We start from the raw sequence: 27,416 nt of genomic DNA, 5'->3' as shown, positions 1-27,416 counted from the left end.
AGAAGGTCATGCAAGACAGTATCAAAAGCCTTACTAAAGTCAAGATATACCACATCTATCACTTCCCCCCCCCCCCCATCCACAAGGCTTGTTACTCTGTTAAAAGAAAGCTATTAGGTTGGTTTAATATTTTTTTTTATGGGTCTTGCAAGCTGAAGAAGCTGGGGAATAACTGATCTGACCTATTTATTTACTAAAAAGCATTTCAGGATAGTTGAAACTATCAAATTCTGAGCAGAGTATACAATCATAGAAATGTAGGGCTGGAAGGGCCCTCTATTTATGATCCACCATAACCTCCAGATCCTTTTCTGTAATGCTGCTGCTTAGCCAGTTATTTCCCATTTTGTATTTGTGCATTTACATTTTTCTTTCCTAAATATGGTACTTTGCACTTGTCTTTATTGAATTTCATGTTTTTATTTCAGACCAATACTCCAATTTATCAAGACCTTTGAGTTCTAATCCTGTCCTCCAAAGTGTTTGCAAACCCTCCCAGCTTGGTGTCATCTGCAAAATTTATAAGCACACTCATCACTCCTTCATCCACGTCCTTAATGACAATATTGAATACCAGAATCAGGATGCACCCTGTGGGACCCCACTTGATATGTCCTTCCATTTTGACAGTGAACCATTGATCACTACTCTTTGAGAATGGTCTTTCAGTCAGTTGTGCACCCAGGTTATAGTAATGTCATCTAGACCATATTTCCCTAGTTTACTTATGAGAATGTCATGTGGGACTGTGTCAGAAACCTTACTAAGTCCAGATATGAGCATGTCTACAGCTCCCCCACCCCATCCAGTAGGCCAGTTACACTGTCAAAGAAGGAAATTAGATTGGTTTGGCACGATTTGACAAATCCATGTTGGCTATTACCCCCTTGTTATGGGCTAGGTTTGAGCAAACTGATGCTTTAATAATTTGTTCCAGTATCTTTCTGAGTATCAAAGGTAGGCTGACGGTCTATAATTCCTTGTGTACTCCTTTTCAAAGATAGGTACTATGTTTGCCCTTCTCCAGTCATCTGGGACCTCACGCTTTCTCTATGAGTTCTCCAATGTATGTAGCCATGCGATCATATTATCCCCTCCCTTGTCCTCCCTCTCCATTTTCTTTTCCTATTGTTTGTCATACTTACTTGGGGGTTGATCCTGCAAAGTTCTGAGCACTTTGACCCTGACCCAGCAAAGCACTTAAACATGTGCTTAACTTTGCTTATGGGAGTAGTCCCAAAGAAGTGAGGCATAGGCTTAAGTGCTTTGGTGGGTCAGGGCCAGAGTAGTCAGCAGCATCTTGCATGACTGAGCCCTTGTTGGATTGTGTGTCATATGAGTAAACCCTCAGGGAAAGGGAATGTTTCTTCCTATGTGTTTGTACAGTGCCTACCACAATGGGACCCCAATCCCAAGTGATACGAGTACACCAGATTGTTTCAATGTAATCAGCACAATTCTCGTTATGGGGCAATTGCAGGGGGGTTGCCTGAATAGAGTTCATTGCAGAACTAGGGCCATAGTGAGGTTATTTTGTGAAGAAAAAAAAATGATTTAATTACAAATGGATTTCACTATATGTATAGATTTTGCTTTGCTTCACCCACTGCTGAGTCACTTCTATATAAAGTTGTTTTCCATAATTTCAATGCTCCTCTACCATTTCTCACTGCCTCACTTTCTCTGCCATTGGCTTTTGTTAGATGTGATTTTAATGGGAAGAGGATTCTTGACATTTTGACTTTCCGACTGCCATCCACTTAGGAAAAAAGGAAGGAGAATATAGTCTTTGGGCTGGTCTACACTGAAAAGTTACATCAGCATAGCTAAATCTCTCAGGGGTGTGAAAAATCCACACCCGTAAGAGACATAGGCTTTGTCTACACTGCCAATTGAATGACAAAGACAAGAGTTTTGCCTCGGCAAGTGGCATTTTTGCCACAGCAAGCGCTTTCCTGTTGACAACGTGAACCCTGCTCATAGGGGGTGGAAGTATTTTGTTGGCAAAAATGCCGACAGTGTTTACACTTCCCGACTTTTAGTGACATGGCCGTGTTGACATGGCTGTGTTGCTAAAAGCTGTGTAGTGTAGACAAAGCCTAAGTCAAGCCGATCTACACCCGTGTGTAGACAATGCAAGGTAGGCCTCACAGAGGTGGATTACCTCCAGCAATGGAAGAGGTAGTAAGTGTCTACACAGAAGCGTTACAGTGGCACAGCTGCAGCTATGCTTCTGTGGAGTTTTAAGTGTAGACGTAGCCTTAGAAGAATACAAGAAAGAGAGTACCTTTCCAGTGGACACTGGATGCGTGGCTGGAGCTTTACTCAAACTGCATCTCATTGGAAAGAGATTGGTAAAATACAGAATAGGGGAGATTTATGGGAAAACACATAGAAACTAGAAATCTGTTGAGGGAGTCTGCAATTAAAGTATGGAAATAAGTAATATTACTAAGTTTGTTGGAAGGGATACAACATAAATAAATGTGACACACACAGACAGGTCCCTCTTTGGACGATTTAAGTTTGTGAGTTAAGGGGTTTAGGAATTAGATAAATTGGGTTCTAAATGTGGTTGGGAGGGAGTAATATTGATATTATTGTCTTTGAGTTGTCTATACTGTCAAAAAGAAATCTTAATAAAAAGAACAAATACTTAAAAACAAAGATAAATGGACAATGTTTACCAAACATTTGTGGTGGTTGGTTTTGGTCTAAATACCACAAACTATCTGAGGCTGTTCTAAGAGCATATTTTAAAACATCTTTTCACCATTTTCATATAATTGTATTTTTAAGATGCGTGTGTGTATATTATATATATATGGGGTGTCCATCCCACACAAGGCCTGAAGGGGTTAAGGTGGCCAGGTGGCCCAATAACCGCCTAGGCTGCACCTGGAGGAAGAGCCAGGGAGCAAGGACTAATTAGAGATGAGGCTCAGCTGGACAGGAACAGTAGGGGCCTTTATAAAGCCCAGTAGCTGAGGGCAGAGGGGGGCTGCAGAGAGAGAAATGGCAGTCACTTGCAGGTGAGAGAAGGTAAGGTAGGAAGTAGCCCAGGGATACAACAGTAAGGTTTAGGACCGTATAGACCTTGACTGTTGTAGGGTCCCTGGGCTTGAAGCCAGCATAGAGGGTTGGCCTGGGGTCCCTACCAGCCTCTGGGCAGTGGTGCCTTTAAGGCCAGTGAGAGGAAAGACAGCCCGGGACAGTGGGTCCCGAGAGACTTTGATATCCCAGAAGGGGCAGACTACAATGACCTGGCCAGAGGACCAAACCACAAAGCATGAGCAGTCAAATCCCAAGCAAGCAAGGCAGGGGAATGACAGCATGAGCAACCACTGCAGCAATGTCTGACTGGCAGAGCTATTCCCCAGACACTGCTAGAAGGAGGCACTCTGGAGAGAAATAGAACACCTTGTGACAATATAATATTATCCACCTTGATGGTGAATCCAAAATGCATATGCCATGAAGGTGAAGAAACCAATACAACGAAGCTCATTTCACTCTACTCCTCTGATCCCTCAGACTGCTTACTTATGCAAATATCTTTTTCTTTACTGTTACCTCATCCCTGATTTGTCTGTTTATCCACCTGTTGATCATTGTTACAGTCAGAAAACATGAGCTCTCTGGGGCAAGGACTGTCTTTGTTATTCTCCATTTGTAAAGTGCTAGCACAATGGGTCTTTGATCATTAGCTGGGGCCTCTGCGCACTACTCCACTCAGTAGTGATCATTCCCTGGTTAGAGGGGTTGTCGACACAAGAAAAGTATTTAATTTCATATATATGGAGTGTAATTAGAAATCAAGACCCATATAGATTCGTTACCCAAGCTGGCAGGTGAAGGTTATGAGCCCATGTGTAAAATGAATGTGGAAAAACAGAAAAATACACTATGGGAGCAGACTCACTCTCTTCTGAGCTTTCTGCCTCTAGCATTGCTGGTCTAAAATGGCAAATCCCCCACAGCCCAAGTGAGTAAGTTTCATCATCCCAGTGAAGCAGTGGTGAAAATGTATCAGAAGAACCAAGACATCGGCCCTGTTTATACTGGGTTGATTTTTGCTGTTGCTGGGGGTTTTTGTATCACTTCAGCTACGTCAACACAAACCCTCAGCGTAGATGCACTGCACCAAAGAGGAGACTTACATCAGTTCAATTTACCCCTGTTTTGTACGCCCTGTCTTCCACTGGTACAGTGAGCTTACTGGTATAGTTTAGTTTGCACTAGGGGATTGCACTCATTACACCAGTGCAATTTTCTCTAATCTAGATAAGACCAGAGAAAACTGGGAAGGGCACCTCTAAGTGCAGTAGAGGAATGAGCAAAGAGACACCCAACGAGAACAAATAGGCTGGCCAAAAAAAGTACAACAACTAAACAAGCCCCTATGATTCACTGGTCCTGCTGGCAAAACAAATTAAAAGAATAACCAAGAGCAATCGATCAGGAAAAACAGCTTCAGAACAAAGCCCAAAGATGTAACAGACTCTCCCATAAGCATTAAAGGGAGATAAAACAAAACATTCTTAATGTAGGGAGTTCACTTGTGGTAGAGATTCCTTTATTTAACCTAAGTAAAGCTTTTCAGGGTCATGACTCAATTTTGCTGATCTCTACACAATGTTTATTATTAGAAGTATTGATTAACAGGTCTTTTGGGGCAGAGGTAAGTTTAGGACTCAAATATGGGATGTCTCTTGCAATGATAGACGACAAGAAAACAAGCCACAAACTCAGCCTGAATGGGCTGTAAGACCATATGGAATGCAGCCCCATTACCTTCAGTGGAGTTGTCTGGATATAATTAAGGGAAAAACTTGGCCTTTGGAATCTGATTCACACCCATAAAATTCAGGCAATCCAGAGTTAAGGCCAAAGTGCTATGTATTCCGTGGCCATAAAATTCATCCCTTGATACTATTTTCCCATGGAATTGTTCTGCAGAACCTATGCTTTCTTTTATTAAAAAAGTCTCCAGCCCTCATACATTAACCTTGAAAACAGGGACCAAATATCAGCAAATTCAGGGTTATGTTCCTGAGTTTACAAATAGCCCGAAACAATAGCTCAGAGCGGTATGAGCTACCCATTCATCGGGTTGTTAATACTGAAATCCAAAAATAGTCAGTTAACTGATATTGTTAATTGTATCTCCGATAACCATTTTAGCAGAAATACCAGCTAATGTGCTTATTCCACAATCCCTAACTCTCTCCTTTGCCTCCACAGATCCCAATATACCGCACCTGTCTCTACATGCCAGCTTACACCATGACACCTTCTACGATATTGCTATGCACTGTCCACTCACAAATCTGTGGCATGCTGCAAACTGAAAACATGGGAACACCAGAATTGCCAGATTGGCTCAGACTCATGGTCCATCCAGTCCAGCATCTTGTTTCCAACAGTGTCCAGCACCAAATGCTTCAGCGGGCAGTGCAGAAACTCCACAATAGGTAGATGTGGGATAATCTGCCACACATTAATTTTTCATTCAAATCCCTAATAGTTAGAGATTGGCTTAAACCCTGAACCATGAGGCTTTTATCACCCTTCCAAGAAGATTTGTTAGGATTAACTATAAAACTTTGGATATCCTTGTTATTCATATAAATGTCCAGTCTCTGAATCTTGCTGTACAATATAAAATACATAGAATTATACCTGGGACTCCTACATTGATTGCATAATTCACCTTCATATTGAATTCAGTAAAATCCCCATTTTTTTATTTTAAATCAAGCTGCTATAGAATTTCCAACCTGGTTTGCCGGAGTGCCATATAATCCAGGGCCCTTTCAGCAGAATTTAGGACCAGCCAATCAGAGATTACCAGCAGCCTTGTCAAAGTGCTGGTAGGTCTTTCTTATCAGTCCATGAGTATGTACACATATGTGACAGGTTCAGTCAGTCCTCAGAGCTCCTAGGGGGTGATGGAGAGCTATGGTCCCACTGGCGGGCTTTAGTCACACCTTTCAGGTGCTGGGGAATTAGTGGGAAAGGTGTGCCGGCACGAGCCTGCAGCCCGCCCCCTCGGGCGGGGTATGGGTTTGTAGCGCACAGTTCTGCTACCCAAGGCTGGGGTAGGGGAACGCAGGCCCACCCAACTCCACTGTGTTCCAGCCCAGGGCCCTGACAGGCGAAGGTCCCGCTGCTCGGTCAGCCGGGGGCCATCCGCGCCCGCTGACCAAATACACCCACCCCACGGTGCAGTTCTGCCCCTGGGCTACTTCCTACCCGGTCTCTCAAGCGGGTCTCTCCAGCTTGTCCAGGTATTCCGCGGCTGGCAGCTCCAGCTCCCTGTATGTGTCGGGCTCATGCTGGCCCGGGCTACAGCCAGGCCCCTCCAGGTACTCAGTGGCTGGCAGTCCTGGTCGCCACAGGCCTTCCTCCCGGTCAGGTTCCTCCTGGCCCAGGGCCTCCCCTAGGTCAGCAGGAGGATCACGAGGGAGCAGCTTGTGTCCATCTCCCTCCCTGGTGCTTCTCTCACTGGGCAAAGGGCCCCGCCCTTTGTACTTCCTGTCCCACCCCTCCCCTTCCGGATTGGCGTAAGCTTGGTTTGGCCCCGCCCACTCAGGCTGAGAGGGTGGCTCTTTACCCTCTGGTTCGGAGGGAAGCCACCCTGGCTCCCTACAACATACCATAACTTAATCAGCTAAAGAACACATCTTTTGACATTTTAGGATATGTATTCATATACTCAAGTCCCCTTCTGCTCATTCAAGAGCAAGTGACCTACAGGTCAACCAGGAAGCTCTCTGGTAACCGAGAGGTTAGCAGAAGGCTAAGGGAGAGTTCGCTACAAAGCAGGTTTTGTTTAGGCCAGTCAGGCCTTTATTTGATTTCTATTAAATATTTCAAATTGGTGTAAGCTTCCTGAAAACAAAAGTCCCTGAGAAATCTCCCCAACTGTCAACCTTACAGCTCTCTTATGGCAGAACTTAAGTGGAGAATGTGACAGTTTAGGGAATATATTGTGTCAGCATTTGAATTTTTTGCTTTTATGAATAGCATTTATTACTGTAACCTCCACTGTGGATTAGAACCTCCATTTGGTAGCAGGAATTTGACACTCAAAGGGCAGGCTACATCTAGAAAGCTGCAACAAGAGGCCTATCAACATGCAATAGTTCTATCCTTGTAGAACAATGGGAGTTGCTACCAACAGACCTATTGACTTTTAATAACTCTCTTCCCAGCAGCCGGGGCAGGGAAGGAGCAGGGAACAGGGGGTTGGAGAGTGGAAAATCACCAGTGGAAAAAAACAGAAAAGGTACCAGAGGCTGATTTTCAAAGTGACATGCCCCCTGAGCAAGAGGAGCCAATCCATGACCATTGCCTTCTCCCAGTGCCACTGACCAAAACTGAGGACTCTCGGGAGTGGTGAGGACTCTGAGTGGGGAATTGCATTCAGGGTTTTGTTTTGCATGGATCTGTGCTGTTAAAGAGTAAAGACTATATTTAAGAAGTTCCTTTGCAACACCTGTATTCTTTGCTTTAAAAAGCCACATAGCTCCCCAAGGGATCAAACCATAAACCACAGCAACGTGGGACTCCAGGAGAAGATGCAGAGTGGCTGGAGAGCCTTTGGAGGTCTCAGCAGTAGCTTCGGGGCCTACGGCACTTAGCCTGCAGAGTCCCTTGTGCCAGGATGGAAGACAGACAAGAGATCTGACCTTGCAAGAGCCTCTTTCGAGCCCCGCAACTGGAAGCAGTGATTAGACTCTGCTCAGACCCAGCTGGCTTGGATGTGCGTGGCATCCAAAAGTTTGGTCCAATTAACACAGTCTGGTGACCATCCACTATGGGAACTCAGCCAGGACTGTGCCCGACAGGTTTTAGTTCATGACTCCTTAATTAAAGAGCTGTTGCAGTATGCCATGTGGCCACCAATGGGCACTGCATATGTTTGGTAAATCTACATACTAAAACTCATTCTACTTTCAACTAACTGGATGCCTGTTGCTTTCTTAGGCCAGGATCCTGCAATCTAATGTACATGGACAGATGTTTACATCCATATAGATTCCTGTGGAACTCAGCGGAGCTCCTCAAGCCACAGGGGTCCATCCACACAGATCAGATTGCAGGATGGAGGCCTTGGTGGCCTGATCCAAAGCCTTTCCACTGACTGATAAGCTTCACATCAGGCCCTTCGCTGGTAGGCCAGGAATCTGCTGATTTGTTGCAACATTAAAATATCATGTCTGAGTTGTTGCTCACTTTTATTTGTCAGTTTAGTGAACAACTAGACTGTATGTTTTTCGATTGGCATAGTCTTTGATCTCCTGTTCATTTGTGCTGTGTGTCTAATTCAGTTTTCTACTTTTTTCCAGGTCTTTTTGTTTCCGTTCCCTTCATTTTCTTCTGTCTGGTGTGGCAGACGAATAGAAAATGCCCCAAAACATTTTAAACACAGGAAAACATTAAATAAAACAGTTGAAGCCTTTCCTGTACTTTACCAAAACTTCCATGCAGCAACACGAGAAGACCCAGATGAGAAATTTTTAAATGTTATTACTCTTAAGAACCTGATAATCAATTCAAAACTAAATGATTCACAGATAGAAAAGACTATATCTCACAGAAAGTCTACTCTACAATCAGTTAGCTGGCAAAGCACTATGCTAAAGTAGAGTATTCTATAAAACTATTTTAATGGAGAATTCTACAAATAAAAATTAAGAGATTTAGCCATCCTGATTTTAGAAGCAGTTACAGATATTATGGTAAATATGCTACCCTAGACAGACAGGATAGCTATCAATTCAGTAATCCCCAGAGAAGGCAAAGCCAAAACAGACTGAGCCTTCCACAATCTGATCCCCCTTTATTACAGCTTGATTTGAAATGTTATGGGTTGATGGGTTTCATTGTAAATAGAAGAGGTTCAGTGTTGGAAAACTTATGAATATTATTACACAAAAAAGGGAAAAAAATTTCATCATCACTTGACGATGAAAAGTTTCTGGTGGGGTAAATGGATCTCTTATTTGCAATTTTAGGAAAAATGGGTTTCTCAGTGGAATATATATAATGGATTGAAACCTTGAAGCTCAAGTGAGGTTTAATGACGGTTACTCAACCCCTTTACATTAAAGCAGAGGTTCACGCTGTTTTTTATTTCAACAGATCCACTGGCAGCCAGCATCAGAAAAAATGAAAAAGTAATAAGAACAAAAATAGGGAACATCTTCAAATGTATGCAGAGCACTTAGTCATTTTGTAAACTTTCTGTTTCCTGACATATGTTTTACAGCTATGTTAGGGAGGGAGATTATCCAGCCAGACTGGTCGAATCATATGCAGAATGCACTCTATGGGAAGCAGTATGATGTACATACCCATTTTAAAATGAAAGTTGCTTGATCACATTGCTTTTCTTTTCAAAAAGGTGTATGTAAAATGATCATGCCCAATGTAAAAAAAATTGCCTAAAATTGCCTTTTTCAGGTTTCACACAATGCCTTCCCCCCTCACCAATAAAAAGTATAAAGTAATTAAAAGAAAACTTTGATTAACTGACCATTTGGACTCAATGACCAGATAGGCCATCATCTTTACCTACTATGGCCCTATTTACATCCTAGTTATAAATACGTTTGGAAAGATGGGATTATAATGGAAATGCTCACAGACCCTACACAAGGAGTAAGCAATAGGCGGACCACAGGCCAAATCTGGACTGCCAGACCCTTTCGAACAGACCCTGAAATCTTTATTATTTTCTCTAGAGTCTGGACCTTGACTATATCTTGACTAAGAAATTTGGACCTTGACAAAAAATACTTGACTCCCCCTGCCCTACACTATAGCAACTTGACTAGTAATACTATCGTAATCTTGCTGCTGAAAAAACATTTCCTTCTGCTTTTGCCTAAATCAGCTCCACTTGCTCATTCCTATTGTAGTTGAGCAGTGTATATACGCCCTTGCCAAATACAAACTGCCCAGGAAATAGGAAACCTCTGTCCTCTAATACAGTTCATATGATTCACGTATGTGCCCATTTGTTTCATACAGTAATATATGCACCCAACTATGCCTCCACATTAGAGTGATGCTGCATAAGCAGTGTTGGGTAAGACTAATACGATGGTATCGCCCTTGCTGATAGTCACAGCTTTCACTCAAGACAATTATAGCACATTATAAATAGGGATATAGGGATCCTTCTTGTTTTGGAATTCGCAGACATCAAGTACTCGCTGTTATTTCCCTGAATAGGGTGTGGATCTGGATGACTAGTGAGGTCAGTCTCATATTACTTACAGCATCAGCAGCTTGTGCTAAAATGGGTCTTATGCAAGGGAAGAGGTCTGCCCTCAGCAGTAAATAGGAACACAAGAGCATGGCAGACAGCTCAGCTGCACTGATCACACAAAACAATGCCAGACCTTGTTTTTCTCATAAGATAGTACAGAAAGCAAAGAGTTAAAAGACTATTAGACTCCATTTGAATGTACTGATGGATACTGAATGTGAGATCCTTTTTTTTTTCTTCACCATAAACCTGATCCAACGCCCACCCAAGTCAATGGGAGTCAGGTTTGGGTGCTGGTTTAATGACTGTTTAGGAGTACTCTTTGTGTACAGATGCAAATATAATCTAGTTTCAGAGTAACAGCCGTGTTAGTCTGTATTCACAAAAAGAAAAGGAGTACTTGTGGCATCTTAGAGACTAACCAATCTATTTGAGCATAAGCTTTCGTGAGCTACAGCTCACAGTGAGCTCACGAAAGCTGTAGCTCACGAAAGCTTATGCTCAAATAGATGTGGCACCTTAGAGACTAACCAGTCTATTTGAGCATAAGCTTTCGTGAGCTACAGCTTTCGTGAGCTCACTGTGAGCTGTAGCTCACGAAAGCTTATGCTCAAATAGATTGGTTAGTCTCTAAGGTGCCACAAGTACTCCTTTTCTTTTTGCAAATATAATCTAGTAAAACACAGAATCATAGAAATGCAGGACTGGAAGGGACCTCAATTTATCATCAAGTTCAGCCCCCTGCACTGAGGCTGGTCTAAGTATTATCTAGAGCTAGACCATCCCTGATAAGTGTTTGTCTAACATGTTCTTAAAAACCTCCAATGACAGAGATTCCACAGCCTCCCTAGGTAACTTGTTCCAGTGCTTAACTACCCTGGCAGTTAAGATGATATTTCCTAACATCTAACCTAAATCTCTCTTGCTGCAATTTAGGCCCATTACTGTTATGGACTGGGATGTAGGCAATCTGGCTTAGCAGCCAGAGCAGACGTCATGTCCAGTGGGTGGAGCAGGCATCCAGGTTAGGGAATGAAGCCAAGGGTCAGCACCAGAGTCAACTGCCAATTACCAGAGCCAGAAATCGAAGCTGAAGGTCAGATACCAAATATCAGAGCCAAGGGTCAAGCCAGAGGCAGATGTTGGAGACCAGAGCCAGGTCCGATAACTGATAATTGGAGGTGAGCTGAAAGGGCAGGAACCAGCAGAGATGCAAGGATCAAGCACGGAGCAGGAGCCCAGTGGGAACAGGAGTGAAGGCAGGCATGAGGCAGGAGGAGAGCAGGAATCAGGAACAGGGGTGGGTGCAGGAAGCAGGCACAACAGGAAATCACCTTGTTGCTCAACAAACTTTCTGTATCTCCTTTTGCCTTAAATAGCAGGTTGGACCAATCAGTGGAGCCAGGCAATCTTTCAATCAGGGCTCCTGTGGGTGGTGCCTTGACTGAAGCTATAGTCCTACTAGCTTCTCAGCCCATCAAGTTTCAATGGCCCTTTCATGGAGGTCACAATGTAGCAGCTGTCAGGGACTCCCATGCCTGGGTTCAAGACCTAGGTCCCACAATTACATCTTGTCCTGTTCCTTTAGTGGATAAGCAGAAAAATGTATCACCCTCCTCTTTATAGCAACCTTTTTACATACTTGAAGACTGTTATCACCTCCGCCCCCATCTTCTCTTCTCCAGACTAAACAAACACATTTTTTTCAATCTGTCCTCATAGGTCATGTTTTCTAGACTTTTAATCATTTTTGTTGCCCTCCTCTGGACTTTCTCCAATTTGTCCACATCTTTCCCAAAGTGTGGGTCCATGAACCAGACACAGTACTCCAGTTGAGGCCTTACCAGTGCTGAGTAGAGTGGAAGAGTTACTTCCTGTATCTTGCTTACAACATGCCTGCTAATACATCCCAGAATGATGTTTGCTTTTTTTTGCAACAGTATTCCATTGCTGATTCATATTTAGTTTAATCCTTTTCTTCAGTACACCTTCCTAGGCAGTCATTTCCCATTTTTTATTTGTGCAATTGATATCCTCCTAAATGTAGTACTTCACATTTGTCCTTACTGAATTCATCCTATTTATTTCAGACCCTTTCTCCAGTTTATCAAGATCATTTTGAATTCTAATCCTGTCATTCAAAGTCCTTGCAACCCCTCCCAGCTTGGTATCATCCACAAAATGTATAAGTGAATTCTCCATGCCATTATCCAAATAATTTATGAAGATATTGAATAGAACTGGATGCAGGAGAAATCCCTGCAGGGCCCCACCCTTCCAGCTTGATTGTGAACCATTGATAACTACTCTCTGAGTATGCTTTTCCAACTAATTGGGCACCCACCTTATAGTAGTTTCATCTATATTTCCCTAGTTTGCTTATGAGAAGGTCATGTGAGATGTTATCAAAAGCCTTACTGCAGTTGAGATATCATATCTACTGCTTTCCCCTATATCCACAAGGCTTGTTAACCTGTCAAAGAAGGATATTAGCTTGCTTTGACATGATTTATTCTTGACAAATCCATGATGACTGTTATTTATCACCTTGCTATCTTCTAGGTCAGTGGTGGGCAATCTGCTGGTGGGCTGCCGGCCAGTTTGTTTACATTTGCATGGCTGCCTGCAGCTCCCAGTGGCTACGCTTCGCCGTTCATGGCCAATGGGAGCTGCGGGAAGTGGCAGCCAGCACATCCCTGTGGCTCGCCAGAGGATTACCCTGATGGGCCCGCAGGTTGCCCACCACTGTTGTAGGTGCTTACAAATTGATTGTTTGATTATTTGTGCCATTATATTTCCGGGTACTGAATATAAGCTGACTGGTCTGTAATTCCCTGGGTTGTCCTTATTCATTAATTCATAGTCATTTATTAACAATACCTCTATGCTTGAGGGACCAAAGAGTCCTCATTGAACTTCCTTAGATCTATGTTCAAACCAATTTTCAACTAGGGAACCAGCCTGTTCCTAAACTATAAAGCATTGCATCATTTTCTAACCTTTTCATATTGCTGATATTTATTAACCACATGTGTGGGAGGATGAAAAAGACACCAACAGTGTTATCAGTGGACGCTTTGTTACAAGGGACAATTTCTCTTTTCCAAAAGGAAGCCTTAAATGTCAGCTAATCAAAGTAGCTCGAAAATGTGTTTAGGGATGGGAGGGGTAGATTTTGACCCCTCTGTCCTATGTTTTACCTTCACCAAGGCCAAGTTAATGTACCATTGTGATAAACTTTAACACTTGCTTAACGCTGCTAAGCAAACAGATGAAGCAAACAATTACCCATGGTTGTAGACCACATCTGGGCAAACTTCATTGCAGGTTAAAAAACTGCTGAATGTGCAATACTGCAATAGGGAATTCTATAGGCACAATGAGGAGTTTATTGGGGTCTTTTGCACATCAGAACCAAGCATGGTTTTTGCCCAGTTTAACGCTAACACATAGCGGTGTGTGGCAAATTGCAGTGAAATAAGCTCACTTACTTCCCCCTTTACTTCTTGAGTTAGAGAGTACAGATGACTCTTCCGTCAGAGTGTTTTGCTTCTATGTTTTTGCCATGCCTTAGGCTTAGAGTGTTCAAACCAGATGCAATCCTGTCTGGTCTCCCTAATATGTCCAGTATAATATTTATAATAAACATGTATTTAAACTGAGGGCTATCTTTGCGCACAGAACCCAGGAGCAACCCAGTCCCTCCCTCTCCTGTCTGTTTACTTCTAGACAGACTCCAAGGGAAAACAACCCCACCCCCCACTTCTCTGTTTTAAAGAGATAAATACACTCTTGCGTCCCCTTTGACATACTGGGCTCAGTTAATCCCTGGTGTAACTCCAAGGAATTAAAAGGTATTTCCAAAGGGATGAATATGGCTCATTCATTACAAGTATCAGAACTCAAGATGTACTGGACTGCAGACCTGGTCAAAATAAAGAAGAGGCTGTGAGGTGGGCTTGAGACCACTGCTGAGAGGCAGTGTTATGGCTAAACCTGAAAAATCCCCCCCACCTCTGCCCCACAGCTGGCAAGCAGGAAGCACAGTATTGACAGTCCCCACCTCATGTGATATTTTCCCTGTACCTTTTTCTGATGGGTAACATGCAGGACTGGCCCTAGACCAAATGGTGCCCCAGGCAAGGAGTGTCTATGGTGCCCCCCAAATTTGTTAAACTTTTGAATACCTTATTTTTATTGCATTTGTAGCCCATTTCACAACTTTGATGCATGATTTATCCCTGTCATATAAGACAATACATTTGCATTCTAGGATCTATAAATCTCTGTTTATTCATGCCGTATAAAAAATGCACAAAAAATTTGTTTCCTCTAAGCTTATAGACACTTTTTAATTTTAAGAGTAACTGAAGTTGCAGTGGGGAAGGTTTAGGTTGGATATTAGGAAAAACTTTTTCACTAGGAGGGTGGTGAAACACTGGAATGCGTTACCTAGGGAGGTGGTAGAATCTCCTTCCTTAGAAGTTTAAGGTCAGGCTTGACAAAGCCGTGGCTGGGATGATTTAATTGGGGATTGGTCCTGCTTTGAGCAGGGGGTTGGACTAGATGACCTTCTGAGGTCCCTTCCAACCCTGATATTCTATGAAATGTACTAACGTCAAGAAATTATACTGTCCTCAAACATTACATGTTAAGCATGGCAAAAGAAGTAATGATATGTATTTTATATTGTTGAGTAGATAAGGGTTTGATAGATATCTCTGGCATCTCATTAAATACGTCCTTTATTAGCCACTACTTACACCCTTCAAGTCTTAAAACACAAGTACACTTTCACAGTTACACAATGAAACAAGGGTCACAATATCACAGCTGGGCTCTCACTTCATTCTTATATCTCACTGCCTGACTGATGACGCCCTGCCCCTTATATATTTGTGAGGGCCTTGCTGACAACATTCTAAGAGGTTCAAGGACAATATAGTTCTCAGAAAGTCTGGAAGGTTCTATGATATTCTACAAAGGTCCAGAACATTCTAGATAAGTGAAAAATGAATCCACATACAGAATATCTGAAACATTTTACTTCAAACATTTTAAATTCCCTTTTGTCACTAACAACAAAAACAGCATCCCGAGCCTGGCGCCCTCCAAGCCCAGCACCTGGGTTGTCTCCGCTAAATCCAGTCCTGGGTACGTGCACCAAAAATGGGACTTGGGGGCACTTCAGAGGGGAGCTACATCTTATGGGCTTATTTAGGTTTCTCTCAGGCTTTTAGATGTGGCAGTCCTGTTCTTTGTTAAAGGAGTGGTTCAGCAACCTCACTGCTTTGGGGATAAAAGGTCCCCACCTCTTAGGAATATTTTTTTTTTTAGTTTTTTATAAAGTGACATGAGATACATGAACAGAACGTGATGTAGAGTTGTAATATTTAATCATTATTACCAGTAAGTCACTTGGAATAAAAATATATGCCGTGTGGACGATAATCCTCAATAGTGATGCAACAATGGTTAATAAAATTATTTTAATTTATTCTACAATGTTAAGTTGTTCTAAACTTGCCTGTGTTGTTATTAAACTTGAATACTTGTATAAATGTGGTGCATGGAAAATGACAGCTTATATATTTGGGTTTAGTTGCTTGTTTTATTAAATGAAGTATTCAGGCTAACTAAAGAAACAGGAAATCTTTGCTTTTTCCTAATAAGTGACAGGCACAAGAAGCTTCAAGAAGAATTCCTCTTCCTTGCCCATAAATCTGTACCTCTCACCTCCAGGTCCATTTGCAGAGCCTGGAATGCAGTTTCGTAACTTTTTTGTTATATTAATTTATATTATTTACTTTATGTAATGTAAGAGAGTTTTGAACGTTAGTTATTGTGATTTGAGTTTTGTACAGAGTGTTCCAATGGGCGTTTTTAATTATGAATTGGGTGTGAGGCTACTGTAGATTATAATATTGAATACGGTTTGGTTAAAAGGCAGACACTCAACAGGAGTGCTTTCTCAAAGAGCCAGACACTTGCACCTTGTAAGGACTGTGAAGATATTCTTCTCTCATCTTGAAGAGAAGTGGTATATAAGCTTGTGGTTTGTTAGGGCCACAAAAAGTAGAAACAGAAGACTCCTGCTCTCCCTTCCCACCCCTTTCTCTCTTCATAAAGAAAAAAGTCTGTTTCAAACTCACACAAAGAATTCTAGGAATATGCTTACTAGAAACTGATTTGTTGTATAAGCCCTCTAAGGTCACTTTAAGGAAAACACATGTACAGCAGAAGCGTTTATTTGCAAATGTTTTTGTACTTATATGCAAGCCTCCTGATAACTGCCTGATACCACTGCTATATAAATAGTAAGATGTTTTGTGCACAAATATAGTAATGTCATTTAATATCTTGGTTACTTACATAAGAAGCCTTTAAGAGCAGAATGTCTATGGGCATTAATTAGTCATCTGGCAATGCCTGAGCAACTTTCTGGCTAAAAAGAACCACCTCTCCAAGAACTGTAAAAAAATCAATGCCTTCTTTGAGGACTATTTAACTAAATACCCTTTTTAAGAATCATGTAAATTTTTTAAAAAAAAACTATTTTAAAGCTAAAAGGCTTTCATATAAAAAGTAATGCTGTTTGGACTGGACTTACCTGAAACCAAATTTCAACTCCTATTAAATGCTAATAAAACTAAAAGAATTTCTCAGAAAATGAACTAAATACAAGAAAGAGTTAAAACACTAAACTTTAAAGATATTCTGAGAGTTAGTTTCCTCCACGAGAATAAGGACAGTTACCACCCTGTGGCATATGCAAATAGATTCAGCGCATGAATGAGCTGAAGGTACCACCATCCCATGAAGATCTTAAGCCAAGGGGAGTATGTCTACACAGCCCAGGTCAATAGACTCAGGCTAACAGGACTAGCACTCTAAAAGTAGCTGTGTGGACAGTGCTTTGAAGTTGTGGCTTGGGCTGGAGCTTGAGCGCTGAAGGCTAGGGAGGGGGTTGGGCTTCAAAGTGCTGTCTGTTTAGCTATTTTTTAGAGCACTAGCATGATCCCCGCTAGCCCAACTCTGTTGCCGCTGGCTGGGAGGCTCATTCCTGCCGGTTGGGTAGACATACCCAGAAAGGGTAAGCAGTTAATAGTTAAACCGAGACAAGGCTTAACAGAGGTGTGTCTTGCACCGCCAGTGAAACCAAGAAAGAAGAGTGTAAGTCTCTCTGAATTAAGCAAGCAGCACACTTTGCTCCTATTTCCCAACTTCAAATGCTGATCTCAACAGTCTGACCTCACCTGGGCCTGTACATCTCATCTCTTTCAGGCAAGCAAATAGCATAAAATAAACTGAGGAGCCACCCCACAGCATCAAGAAGAAGCAACCTTCCAGTACAGCACTGCTTCTGCCACATACTGCTGTCACCAAGATGTCACCATTCTGGGTGAGAAGAAGTTTGCCAAAGCACAGTCAAAGAGCTAATTTCAATTTTTCTGGTCATAAATTTAATGGGATCTTGAAGTGCTACTGTAACTTAACCACTTCTCCAAAACACCACAATGATTCAGACTACATATTCCTGAAGAGAAGACATACACTAACCTTGGTAAACAGAGAAACAGCAGATTTAATTTGAATATTAATACTCATTAATTTGCCCATCTCAAGACAGCTCCTTGAATAGCTAGTTTTAAGTAATGTAATTTAAATACTTTCTTTGGTTTCGTAAGACTTAGTTAAGGTCACTTACCTTTTCCCATTTATAAACTGTTAGGTTATCCATGATAAATCAAATAGGACTCACATACCCTTAACCAAGATGCCTTTGCCCATCTACAAACTGTTTGAGTTATCTATGATACACTGCGACAGGACTCACTACTGATAATATATTTTGGTCTTGACTTATCTAGAGAAGAGCACCCCCACCAGAGATACACCTACTTTCAAGGGGGTCATCTCTGTTAAAAGCTCTCCACATACAGACATAGAAAAGAGATTGTAACTGAGGTGACCGTTGTTTATTTATTTGTGTTTGTCTTGCTTTTATTTTATTTTTGTTCGTTTAACAATAAAATAGTCATAGTTAACTGTGATTATTTTGCTTGTTTTTAAATTGTGGTGTCTCCTAAGGCATGGAAAAGAACACCATGTTACTATAATAGAATCATAGTGTCATGCTGGAAGGCACCACGAAAGGTCATCTAGTTCAGCCCCCCCGCACTGAGGCAGGACCAAGCAGAGACAACCTCCTAAAGTGGTTTCCGTTGTACACAGGGTTTAGTTTGGTTCAATGGCTCTCAGCACCCCCACTATAAAAATGGTTCCATCACCCGTTACTGCACATGCTTAGTCCATGTGAGCATCTTCAGGACAAGACAAACAGCAAATTTGGGGGGCATGTGACCCTGCATGCCCCCATCACATGTCATCTCTGGGACCAAGTAAACCTAAACCATCCCTGATAGGTGTTTATCTAACCTGTTCTTAAAAACCTTCACAGAAGGGGATTCCACAACCTCCTATGGTTACCTATTCCAGTGCTTAACTCTCCTTATAGTAAGAAAGTTTTCCCTAATATCTAACCTAACTTTCTCTTGCTGCAGATTAAACAGATTAAATATTAGTAAATAAACACAACTATGACATAGCTGGCATCACAGAAACCTGGTGGAATAATACACATGACTGGAATATTGGTATAAAAGGGTACAGCTTGCTCAGGAAGAACAGGCAGGGAAAAAAGGGAGGATTTATTGCCTTATATAGCAAAGACATATATGCTTGCATTGAGGTTGAGATACAAGTGGGAGGCAGACATGTTAACAGTCTCTGGGTAAGGATGAAAGGGGTAAAAAACGAGGGTGATGGTAGGGTCTATTACAGACCACCTAACCAGGAAAAAGAGGTGAATGGGGCTTTTTTTAAACAACCAACAAAATCATCCAAAGCACAGGACTTGGTGGTGATGGGGGATTTCAATTACTCAGACATCTGTTGGGAAAATAACACAGCAGGGCATACATTATCCAGTAAGTTCTTAGAATGTATTGGAGACAATATTTTATTTCAGAAGGTGGAGAAAGCTACTAAGGCAGAGGCTGTTCTAGATTTCATTTTGACAAATAGGGAGGAACTGGTTGATAATTTGAAAGTGGAAGGCAGTTTGGGTGAAAGTGATCATGAAATGATAGAGTTCATGATTCTAAGGAATGGTAGGAGGGGGAACAGCAAAATAAAGACAATGGATTTCAAGAAGGCAGACTTTAGCAAACTCAGGGAGTTGGTAGGCAAGATCCCATGGGAAGCAAGTCTAAGGGGAAAAACAATTGAAGACAGTTGGCAATTTTTCAAAGAGACATTATTAATGGCACAAGAGCAAACTATCCTACTGCGTAGGAAAGATAGGAAGTATGGCAAGAGACCATCCTGGCTTAACCAGGAGATCTTCAATGATCTAAAAATCAAAAAAGAGTCCTACAAAACGTGGACACTAGGTCAAATTACAAAGGATCAATGTAAACAAATAACACAAGTATGCAGGGACAAAATTAGAAAGGCCAAAGCACAAAACGAGATCAAACTAGCTGGAGACATAAAGGGTAACAAGAAAACATTTTACAAATACATTAGAAGCAAGAGGAAGACCAAGTATAGGGTAGGCCCATTACTCAATGAGGAGGGAAAAATAATAACAGAAAATGTGAAAATGGCAGAGGTGCTTAATGGCTTCTTTGTTTCGGTTTTCACTAAGAAGGTTGGTAGTGACTAGGTGTCTAACATAGTGAATGTCAGTAACAATGAGATAGGCTCAGAAGAGGCTAAAATAGGGAAAGAAGAAGTTCAAAATTACATGTCTTCAAGTCATCAGGGCCTGATGAAATGCATCCTAGAATACTCAAGGAGCTGACTGAGGAGATATCTGAGCCATTGGCGATGTGAAAGTAGAATGAATTATATTGAAATTATAATTCATTAAAGAAATGCTACTTGAAGGATTTGTTGAAATATAGTTGTCAGGAAGAGAAACATTAAGGAGTGTGAGACAATGGGTCCTCAAACTAATTAACTTAGAGCTCCTACTGAGCTAGGAGATTGGTAAACGTTAGTATGCAAATAAGATATGTATGTATATTTGTCAGTTTCTGCTTTCTTTTGTCTCTTATGTTAAACTGGCTTTGGCTTAGCTGTATAAATAAGTTATCTTGAGCCTCAGAGAGGGGCTCACATCTGGGTGCATTAGCAAAGCACTTTGCTAATAAACAGAGTGGTCTGACAAATTGTGTGAGTCCTGAATCTGACTTTGACAGCGATTATCTTTGAGAAGTCATGGAAGACGGGAAAGATTCCAGAAGCCTGGAAAAGGGCAAATATAGTGCCCATCTATAAAAAGGGAAATAAGGACAACCCAGGGAATTACAGACCAATCAGCTTAACTTCTGTACCCAGAAAGATAATGGAGCAAAATGGGACAGGGGGTGGGGGGTAATAGGCTCCTATATAAGAAAAAGTCCCCAAAACCAGGACTGTCCCTTTAAAAATGGGACATCTGGTCACCCTATCCATTCAGGAAGTTGGGCAGGTGGCCTAGAGAGAAGGGAAGCCAGCAGCATAAGGATGTCAGGAGTCCTGGTACAGAGAGGGGAAGGATCAGCCATGGGAGGGGGCAGGGAGATCTGCTCATTGGGGAGAGAGAGGAAACCCTTACTTGGTTTCCATCACGAGCATTCATCCTGAAACTTGGAAACTCCCTTGCTGCTTATTTCTTTCCCCATCAGAAGCCTCTGTTTGACAGCTAGTTGCTGGGGAAATGTTACAAACAAAGGCTGAGGCAGAGCACTTTCAGTGGGGAACCAGCAGCAGCAACCGAGGAACTCAAACAAACAGAAATATTTCTAAAGAAAATGTTTATCTATGCTTTCCAGGAGAGGTCAGCAGCAGCTATTACTCACAGCAGCCAAATAGCACAGTCTAGGATTGTCACTATACTATTCATGTTATATAATTCACTCCCAGCTTCTATACACGGTTTAACCAAAGGAACAGGAAATCTCAAAGCCCCACCCAGTGACAGCCCACTGCCAAATGACAGCCATCATTATTATTTGTACTACAGTAGCACTTAGAGACTCAGCCAAGATCAGGGCTCATTGTGCTAGGCGCTGCCCCTATATATAGCAAGAGACCATCCCTGCCCTGAAGAGCTTACAATCTAAATAGACAAGACAGCCAGGGAAAGTATCATTATACAGATGGGAAATTGGCAGCCAGAGAGATTAATGACTTGTCCCAGAACCAGGAACTGAACTTAAAACTCCTGTGTCCCAGTCCAGTGTTTTAACCACAGAAGCCTCTCTTGCTGGTAATAGCTCACCTTACCTGATCACTCTCGTTACAGTCTGTATGGTAACACCCATTGTTTCATGTTCTCTGTGTATATAAATCTCCCCACTGTGTTTTCCACTGAATGCATCCGATGAAGTGAGCTGTAGCTCACGAAAACTTATGCTCAAATAAATTTGTTAGTCTCTAAGGTGCCACAAGTACTCCTTTTCTCTCTGCAAGCTATTTCCCTCACACAAAAAATTGATTTTGTTTACACTGGGTATTTTTATACTACCTTTGCAGCTCCAGTCTGACTAATGTATAAAGATTCCAGAAGGTATACGCATAAACAAAAATCCCACATCCAGACTACATCCCGGAGCTGTAAGGGCTTTTGGGTAAGGATCCAAGTTTTGTTGGGACTTGGGCCCAGGTCAAGTCTCCATTATGGAGTTTGATAAATGCTCAGTGGCCAATGTCCTATCCACTTGAATGCAAGGATTAGTATAAAGCACATACTGTCAAGCAGTTTTCAAAACTGAAGTATGCAAAGGGTTTATTTTCCCCTAGAAACCAATGTTAAACTTTAACAATATTCAACATGGTCATTTATAATGGTCAATTTCATGGTGTTGTTTTTAATTATATAGAATGCCATCTCCTTAATTCAATCACTGGTTAATTTGATCCCCCATTCAGCTGGATCATAACCTAAGGAACCGAATCATTTATATTAAAAGAATAACACATCTCTCCAACCTTTATTTGGATCAATTTCAATCACTTTACGCAGGTTTTATTAAATCAATGGCTAGAGAAAATTGTCATTTAACAAAGAGCCAGAATTCTGAATGAGATTGAAGAAAAAAAAGTAGCCCAAGGAAGGCACATTGTAATAAAAGATTAGCATAACTAAGGCCAGGTCTACTCTATAAATTTACATAGGTCTAACTAAATCACTCCAGGGTATGAAAAATCCACATCCCTGATTGACACAGTTATACCAACCTAACCCCCAGCATAAGCAGCGCTTTGCTGATAGGAGATCTTTTCTCATTGACAAAGCTACCGCCTCTATGAGAGGCGAATTAACTACAATGACAGAAGAAGCTCTCCCATTGGCATAGTAGCATCTTCACTGAAGCGCTACAGTGACGTAGCTGCTCCAGTGCAGCTGCGCAGCACTCTAAATGTAGACCTGCCCTAAGAGTTGTGTTATTCCAATTTAGTTACACTGATGCTATAATCACTGTCATGTGCTACGGAATCTGAGATAAGCACCAAATGATCATATATGTAACAAGATCAGCTACTTAATTCAAAGTGATAAAAACAGGCTAGACTGAAATAACAAGGCAGTGTATGTGTGTGTAAAATATATATTTAACAAATTAATTATATCATGGATATCATGGTTTGTCACTACAGCTGGGCAAACTATTTGCAAAAAAACAATTTGTTTGGCAAACTTAGCTCACTTTCCTGTCTGCGCATGATCAACCAACAGATTGCAATTTATAATGATGTGTTCATTATTCAAAGTAATTGGACAAATACTTTGTACAAACAGATAGCCTATGGGTTGCTTACAAACTGTTCTCGGTATTCAATAGTCTCAATTCAGTATTTCAGCTGTGTGATTGGACACCAAAGTCACATGGTATTGTTTCTTTTCCCCACCTGAGTGGATGGCTTGGCTTTTATAAAGCATCTCAGCTTCTGCTCAAAATACATTTGTTTTTACTACAAAACAAATTCTGTTCAGTCACAAAACATATCTCTTGTCCATGGACTCAAATTTGCTTTCCACAAACAAAACTTTTGTAAAAAAATGAGTAAAACTGGATGGGAACATGGTGCTGTCAAGGTTCCTTCCCCACTCTGAACTCTAGGGTACAGATGTGGGGACCTGCATGAAAAACCTCCTAAGCTTATCTTTACCAGCTTAGGTCAAAACCTCCCCAAGGTACAAAATATTCTACCCTTTGTCCTTGGATTGGCCACTACCACCACCAAACAAATACTGGTTACTGGGGAAGAGCTGTTTGGACACATCTTTCCCCCCAAAATATTTCCCAAAACCTTGCACCCCACTTTCTGGGCAAGGTTTGGTAAAAAGCCTCACCAATTTTCCTAGGTGACTACAGACCCAGACCCTTGGATCTTAAGAACAATGAACAATCCTCCCAACACTTGCACCCCCCCTTTCCAGGGAAATGTTGGATAAAAAGCCTCACCAATTTGCATAGGTGACCACAGACCCAAACCCTTGGATCTGAGAACAATGAAAAAGCATTCAGTTTTCTTACAAGACGACTTTTAATAAAAATAGAAGTAAATAGAAATCAAGAAATCCCCCCTGTAAAATCAGGATGGTAGATATCTTACAGGGTAATTAGATTCAAAACATAGAGAACCCCTCTAGGCAAAACCTTAAGTTACAAAAAAGATACACAGACAGAAATAGTTATTCTATTCAGCACAATTCTTTTCTCAGCCATTTAAAGAAATCATAATCTAACACCTACCTAGCTAGATTACTTACTAAAAGTTCTAAGACTCCATTCCTGGTCTATCCCTGGCAAAGCAGCATATAGACAGACAGACCAGACCCTTTGTTTCTCTCCCTCCTCCCAGCTTTTGAAAGTATCTTGTCTCCTCATTGGTCATTTTGGTCAGGTGCCAGTGAGGTTACCTTTAGTTTCTTAACCCTTTACAGGTGAGAGGATTTTTTTCTCTGGCCAGGAGGGATTTTAAAGGGGTTTACCCTTCCCTTTATATTTATGACAGGTGCCCCTAGTTCATGGGAGCCGGAAGGACTGCAAAAGCGGAGATGGGGAGGAAGCAACCAAAATGAGCCAAATCTGGGTGGCATTATGACCCCATGTGTCAGATTGCAACACCACTCACGCAAATTTGGCCCAGCCACCCTTCCATAATGACAGAGGGTCAACTAGGCCAAATTTCAGTGAGCTGCATTATGCCCTGGTACATGGGGTAGCAACAGCACTCACTCACATTCACTCAAATTTGGCCTAGCCACCCCTCTGTCATGCCAGCAGGGATGGGGCTACACTGTTATATCACCCAGCTCCAATCAGGGCCAGAGGAAGGGCTGGACCCCCTTTTGCACCCCTGCCAAGTTCAAGTTCTCAAAAGTGAGGGGGCATGGCCCCCTTTGTTTACAAAAAAAATGAGGGGAATGGCCCTTTGCCCCCCACCCCCATCCAGAACTCATGCCCTAGTTGTCGGTATGTTGTACACCAGAGCCACTTACAACATTGTGGCAACAACAAAGATAGAACTCTGATAGTTCTGCTTAAAAAGCAAAGGCAGTTTGCCTGATTGCAATATAGGGCCTATGAGACCCAGTTGATCAGTTCTGATTCCATCTAGCAGAGGGAAGTGATACACATTTACATTAGACAACTCATAATATATTTAATTCAAGATTGCTCAAAATAAAGGATGTAGGTTTAGGTATTTTAAAATAGTTATCATTTTGATCCTGAGCTTTTGTTTAAATTAACCAGTGACTGAATTAATAGGATTGAATTGAAATGTCAGTGCAGTGTAATTAGCAGGAAGTGTATATACACGAAACTGAATACAAGTGACGAAGGATACTCTGTGCCTCCTGAGATGCCTCTCTAGCTCCCATTTTATTATATATTACAGTGTTTATTACAGTGTTGTTAGCATACTGTGCACCTCACACACATTTTGGGATTAACATACTGTGGGCAGAGAGGCACCACCAAAATCAAATGAGTTATAGAATCATAGAATCATAGAATATCAGGGTTGGAAGGGACCCCAGAAGGTCATCTAGTCCAACCCCCTGCTCAAAGCAGGACCAATCCCCAATTAAATCATCCCAGCCAGGGCTTTGTCAAGCCTGACCTTAAAAACCTCTAAGGAAGGAGATTCTACCACCTCCCTAGGTAACGCATTCCAGTGTTTCACCACCCTCCTAGTGAAAAAGTTTTTCCTAATATCCAACCTAAACCTCCCCCACTGCAACTTGATTTAAATGTTATGTTATGATTTAAATGTTGCTCTCCTAGCTGCATAGAATATGGACAATAAAAGGAGCACTTGTTTTTGGCAAATTTATGTTGTTCATATGGTTTAGGGGGAGGGAATACAGAATGCAATTATCTGTTTCAGTCTGGTTTAGTTAACTGAAAGCCATGAAGAAATGGGATGTTACATCACAAACTTGGCAATACTCCCTCAAGTGTACAATACATGTATTTAATGTGGGGAAAGCTGGAAACGCCAACAATTTTTAAAGTTATGAATAGAACCAGTGCTTCCCAGGCTATGACCTCTCTGGCACCCTGAGAAGGACAGAGAAATCCCATCTGCCATCAGCAACCCCACTAGCCAAATAAGGAATGGCATTAACAGGCTCCAAGGGGACAGGGGAATCTTATCAAGTTCTCCTGGACTGCAACACAGAGACACTGGAGGTCAAAGGAGCAGAGCAAAAGCAGGAAGCACCCCATAATCCTCCTTGGAGGGTAAAGAAGGAAAAGAATTCCACAAGAGCAACAATAACGCTGGTAACCAAATATAGTAAACCCAATAATTATCTGTAATTAGCTGTAGCTCACGAAAGCTTATGCTCAAATAAAGTTGTTAGTCTCTAAGGTGCCACTAGTACTCCTTTTCTTTTTGTGAATACAGACTAACACGGCTGCTACTCTGAAACCTAATAATTATCTGCATTCATATAATGCCTGGCATCCCAGAATCTCAAAGCACTTTACAAACATCAATGAATTAAGCCTCACTACAGTCCTGGGAGACAAGCAGTGTGTCAGCATTATATACCTATAATACTGACTACTTAGCACTTTTCATCTCAGAGTGTTCTACAGAGGTGTGTAACTATTATCTCCGTAACACACACACACACACACCCCTTTATACAGCTGGCTGGAGACACCAACACTCTGACCCTCCCCCCTTGTGGGGTTCCGCCTGGGCTCCCACTAAAGCCACAGACGGGTACAGTGCGATTTTATAGCCATGCACCCCAAAGATTTCGAGCCCCAGTCAGCTGATATGTGCCAGCCACTGATGTTTTATTGCAGTGTGAACATACCCTTGGGCTAAGGAAGTAGTCTAGGGTCACACAGCTGTGCCACACTTCCCAATACCCAGTCCCAGGGTGTATTCATCAGACCACACTTCTTCAATTTGTAACTAACAAATTACTCGCACAACCAAATGGCAACTGACTGGGCAACAAGAGGGTGACCAGATAGCAAGTGTGAAAAATCAGGACACTTTTTTTTCTGGAAGGGGTATAGTTATCTATATAAGACAAAGCCCCTAATATCGGGAAGTCTGGTCACCCTAGGCAATGACAAGATTAAAAACTTTAACTACAAGCACGTGCGCCTGCCCAGAGTTTAAAGGACATAACTGGCTCAAGGGCAGCATCAGCTATTTCCTCCGTCCCCCTTCGGGGACCCTCTCGTGCCCCTACAGGGGGGCGGGTAAATAGGCGCTTTCCTTCCCCTAACTCCCCACCTGCCTTTAAAGAGCAAAACTGGCCTTTGTCAGAACGAGAAGAGTGGCAGACACCCCTTCAAAGAGACCCCGCCGTGCCCTGCCCCCTTGCGCTGGCCAGTCCCAAACCTCCCAAGAAAGCGTTAAGGAGGGGAGAGGGCGGGGGAGGGATTTTGCTGGCCCAGCTCAGCTGCGCTCTCTCTGGACTAGACAGACACCCGGCCCGGCCCGGCCCTGGCACGAGCCCTCCCGCTTCCCCACCCCTCGCCGTACAAAAAGCCGCCCGACAAGTTTCTTGGAACTTTGCCTGCCCTGACGCAAACAATGG

At 42.1% G+C, this 27,416-nt stretch overlaps 1 long non-coding RNA gene across 1 annotated transcript; it reads right to left on the bottom strand.

Annotated features, from left to right (window-relative positions):
• Positions 1 to 10,953: 10,953 nt before the first annotated feature.
• Positions 10,954 to 14,766, bottom strand: LOC140913388 (uncharacterized). The gene is made up of 2 exons (XR_012159570.1): positions 13,774 to 14,766; positions 10,954 to 11,864 (listed from the first exon to the last, which is right to left on the bottom strand). It is a non-coding gene; the product is annotated as an uncharacterized LOC140913388 (long non-coding RNA).
• Between the last annotated feature and the right edge of the window lie 12,650 nt (positions 14,767 to 27,416).

The sequence above is a fragment of the Lepidochelys kempii genome, chromosome 6 (genome assembly GCF_965140285.1).
Source record: "Lepidochelys kempii isolate rLepKem1 chromosome 6, rLepKem1.hap1, whole genome shotgun sequence".
In the NCBI taxonomy this organism is placed as follows: domain Eukaryota; kingdom Metazoa; phylum Chordata; order Testudines; family Cheloniidae; genus Lepidochelys; species Lepidochelys kempii.
The sequence above is the reverse complement of the archived record's forward strand: the minus strand, read 5'-3'. Positions and strand labels throughout refer to the sequence as shown.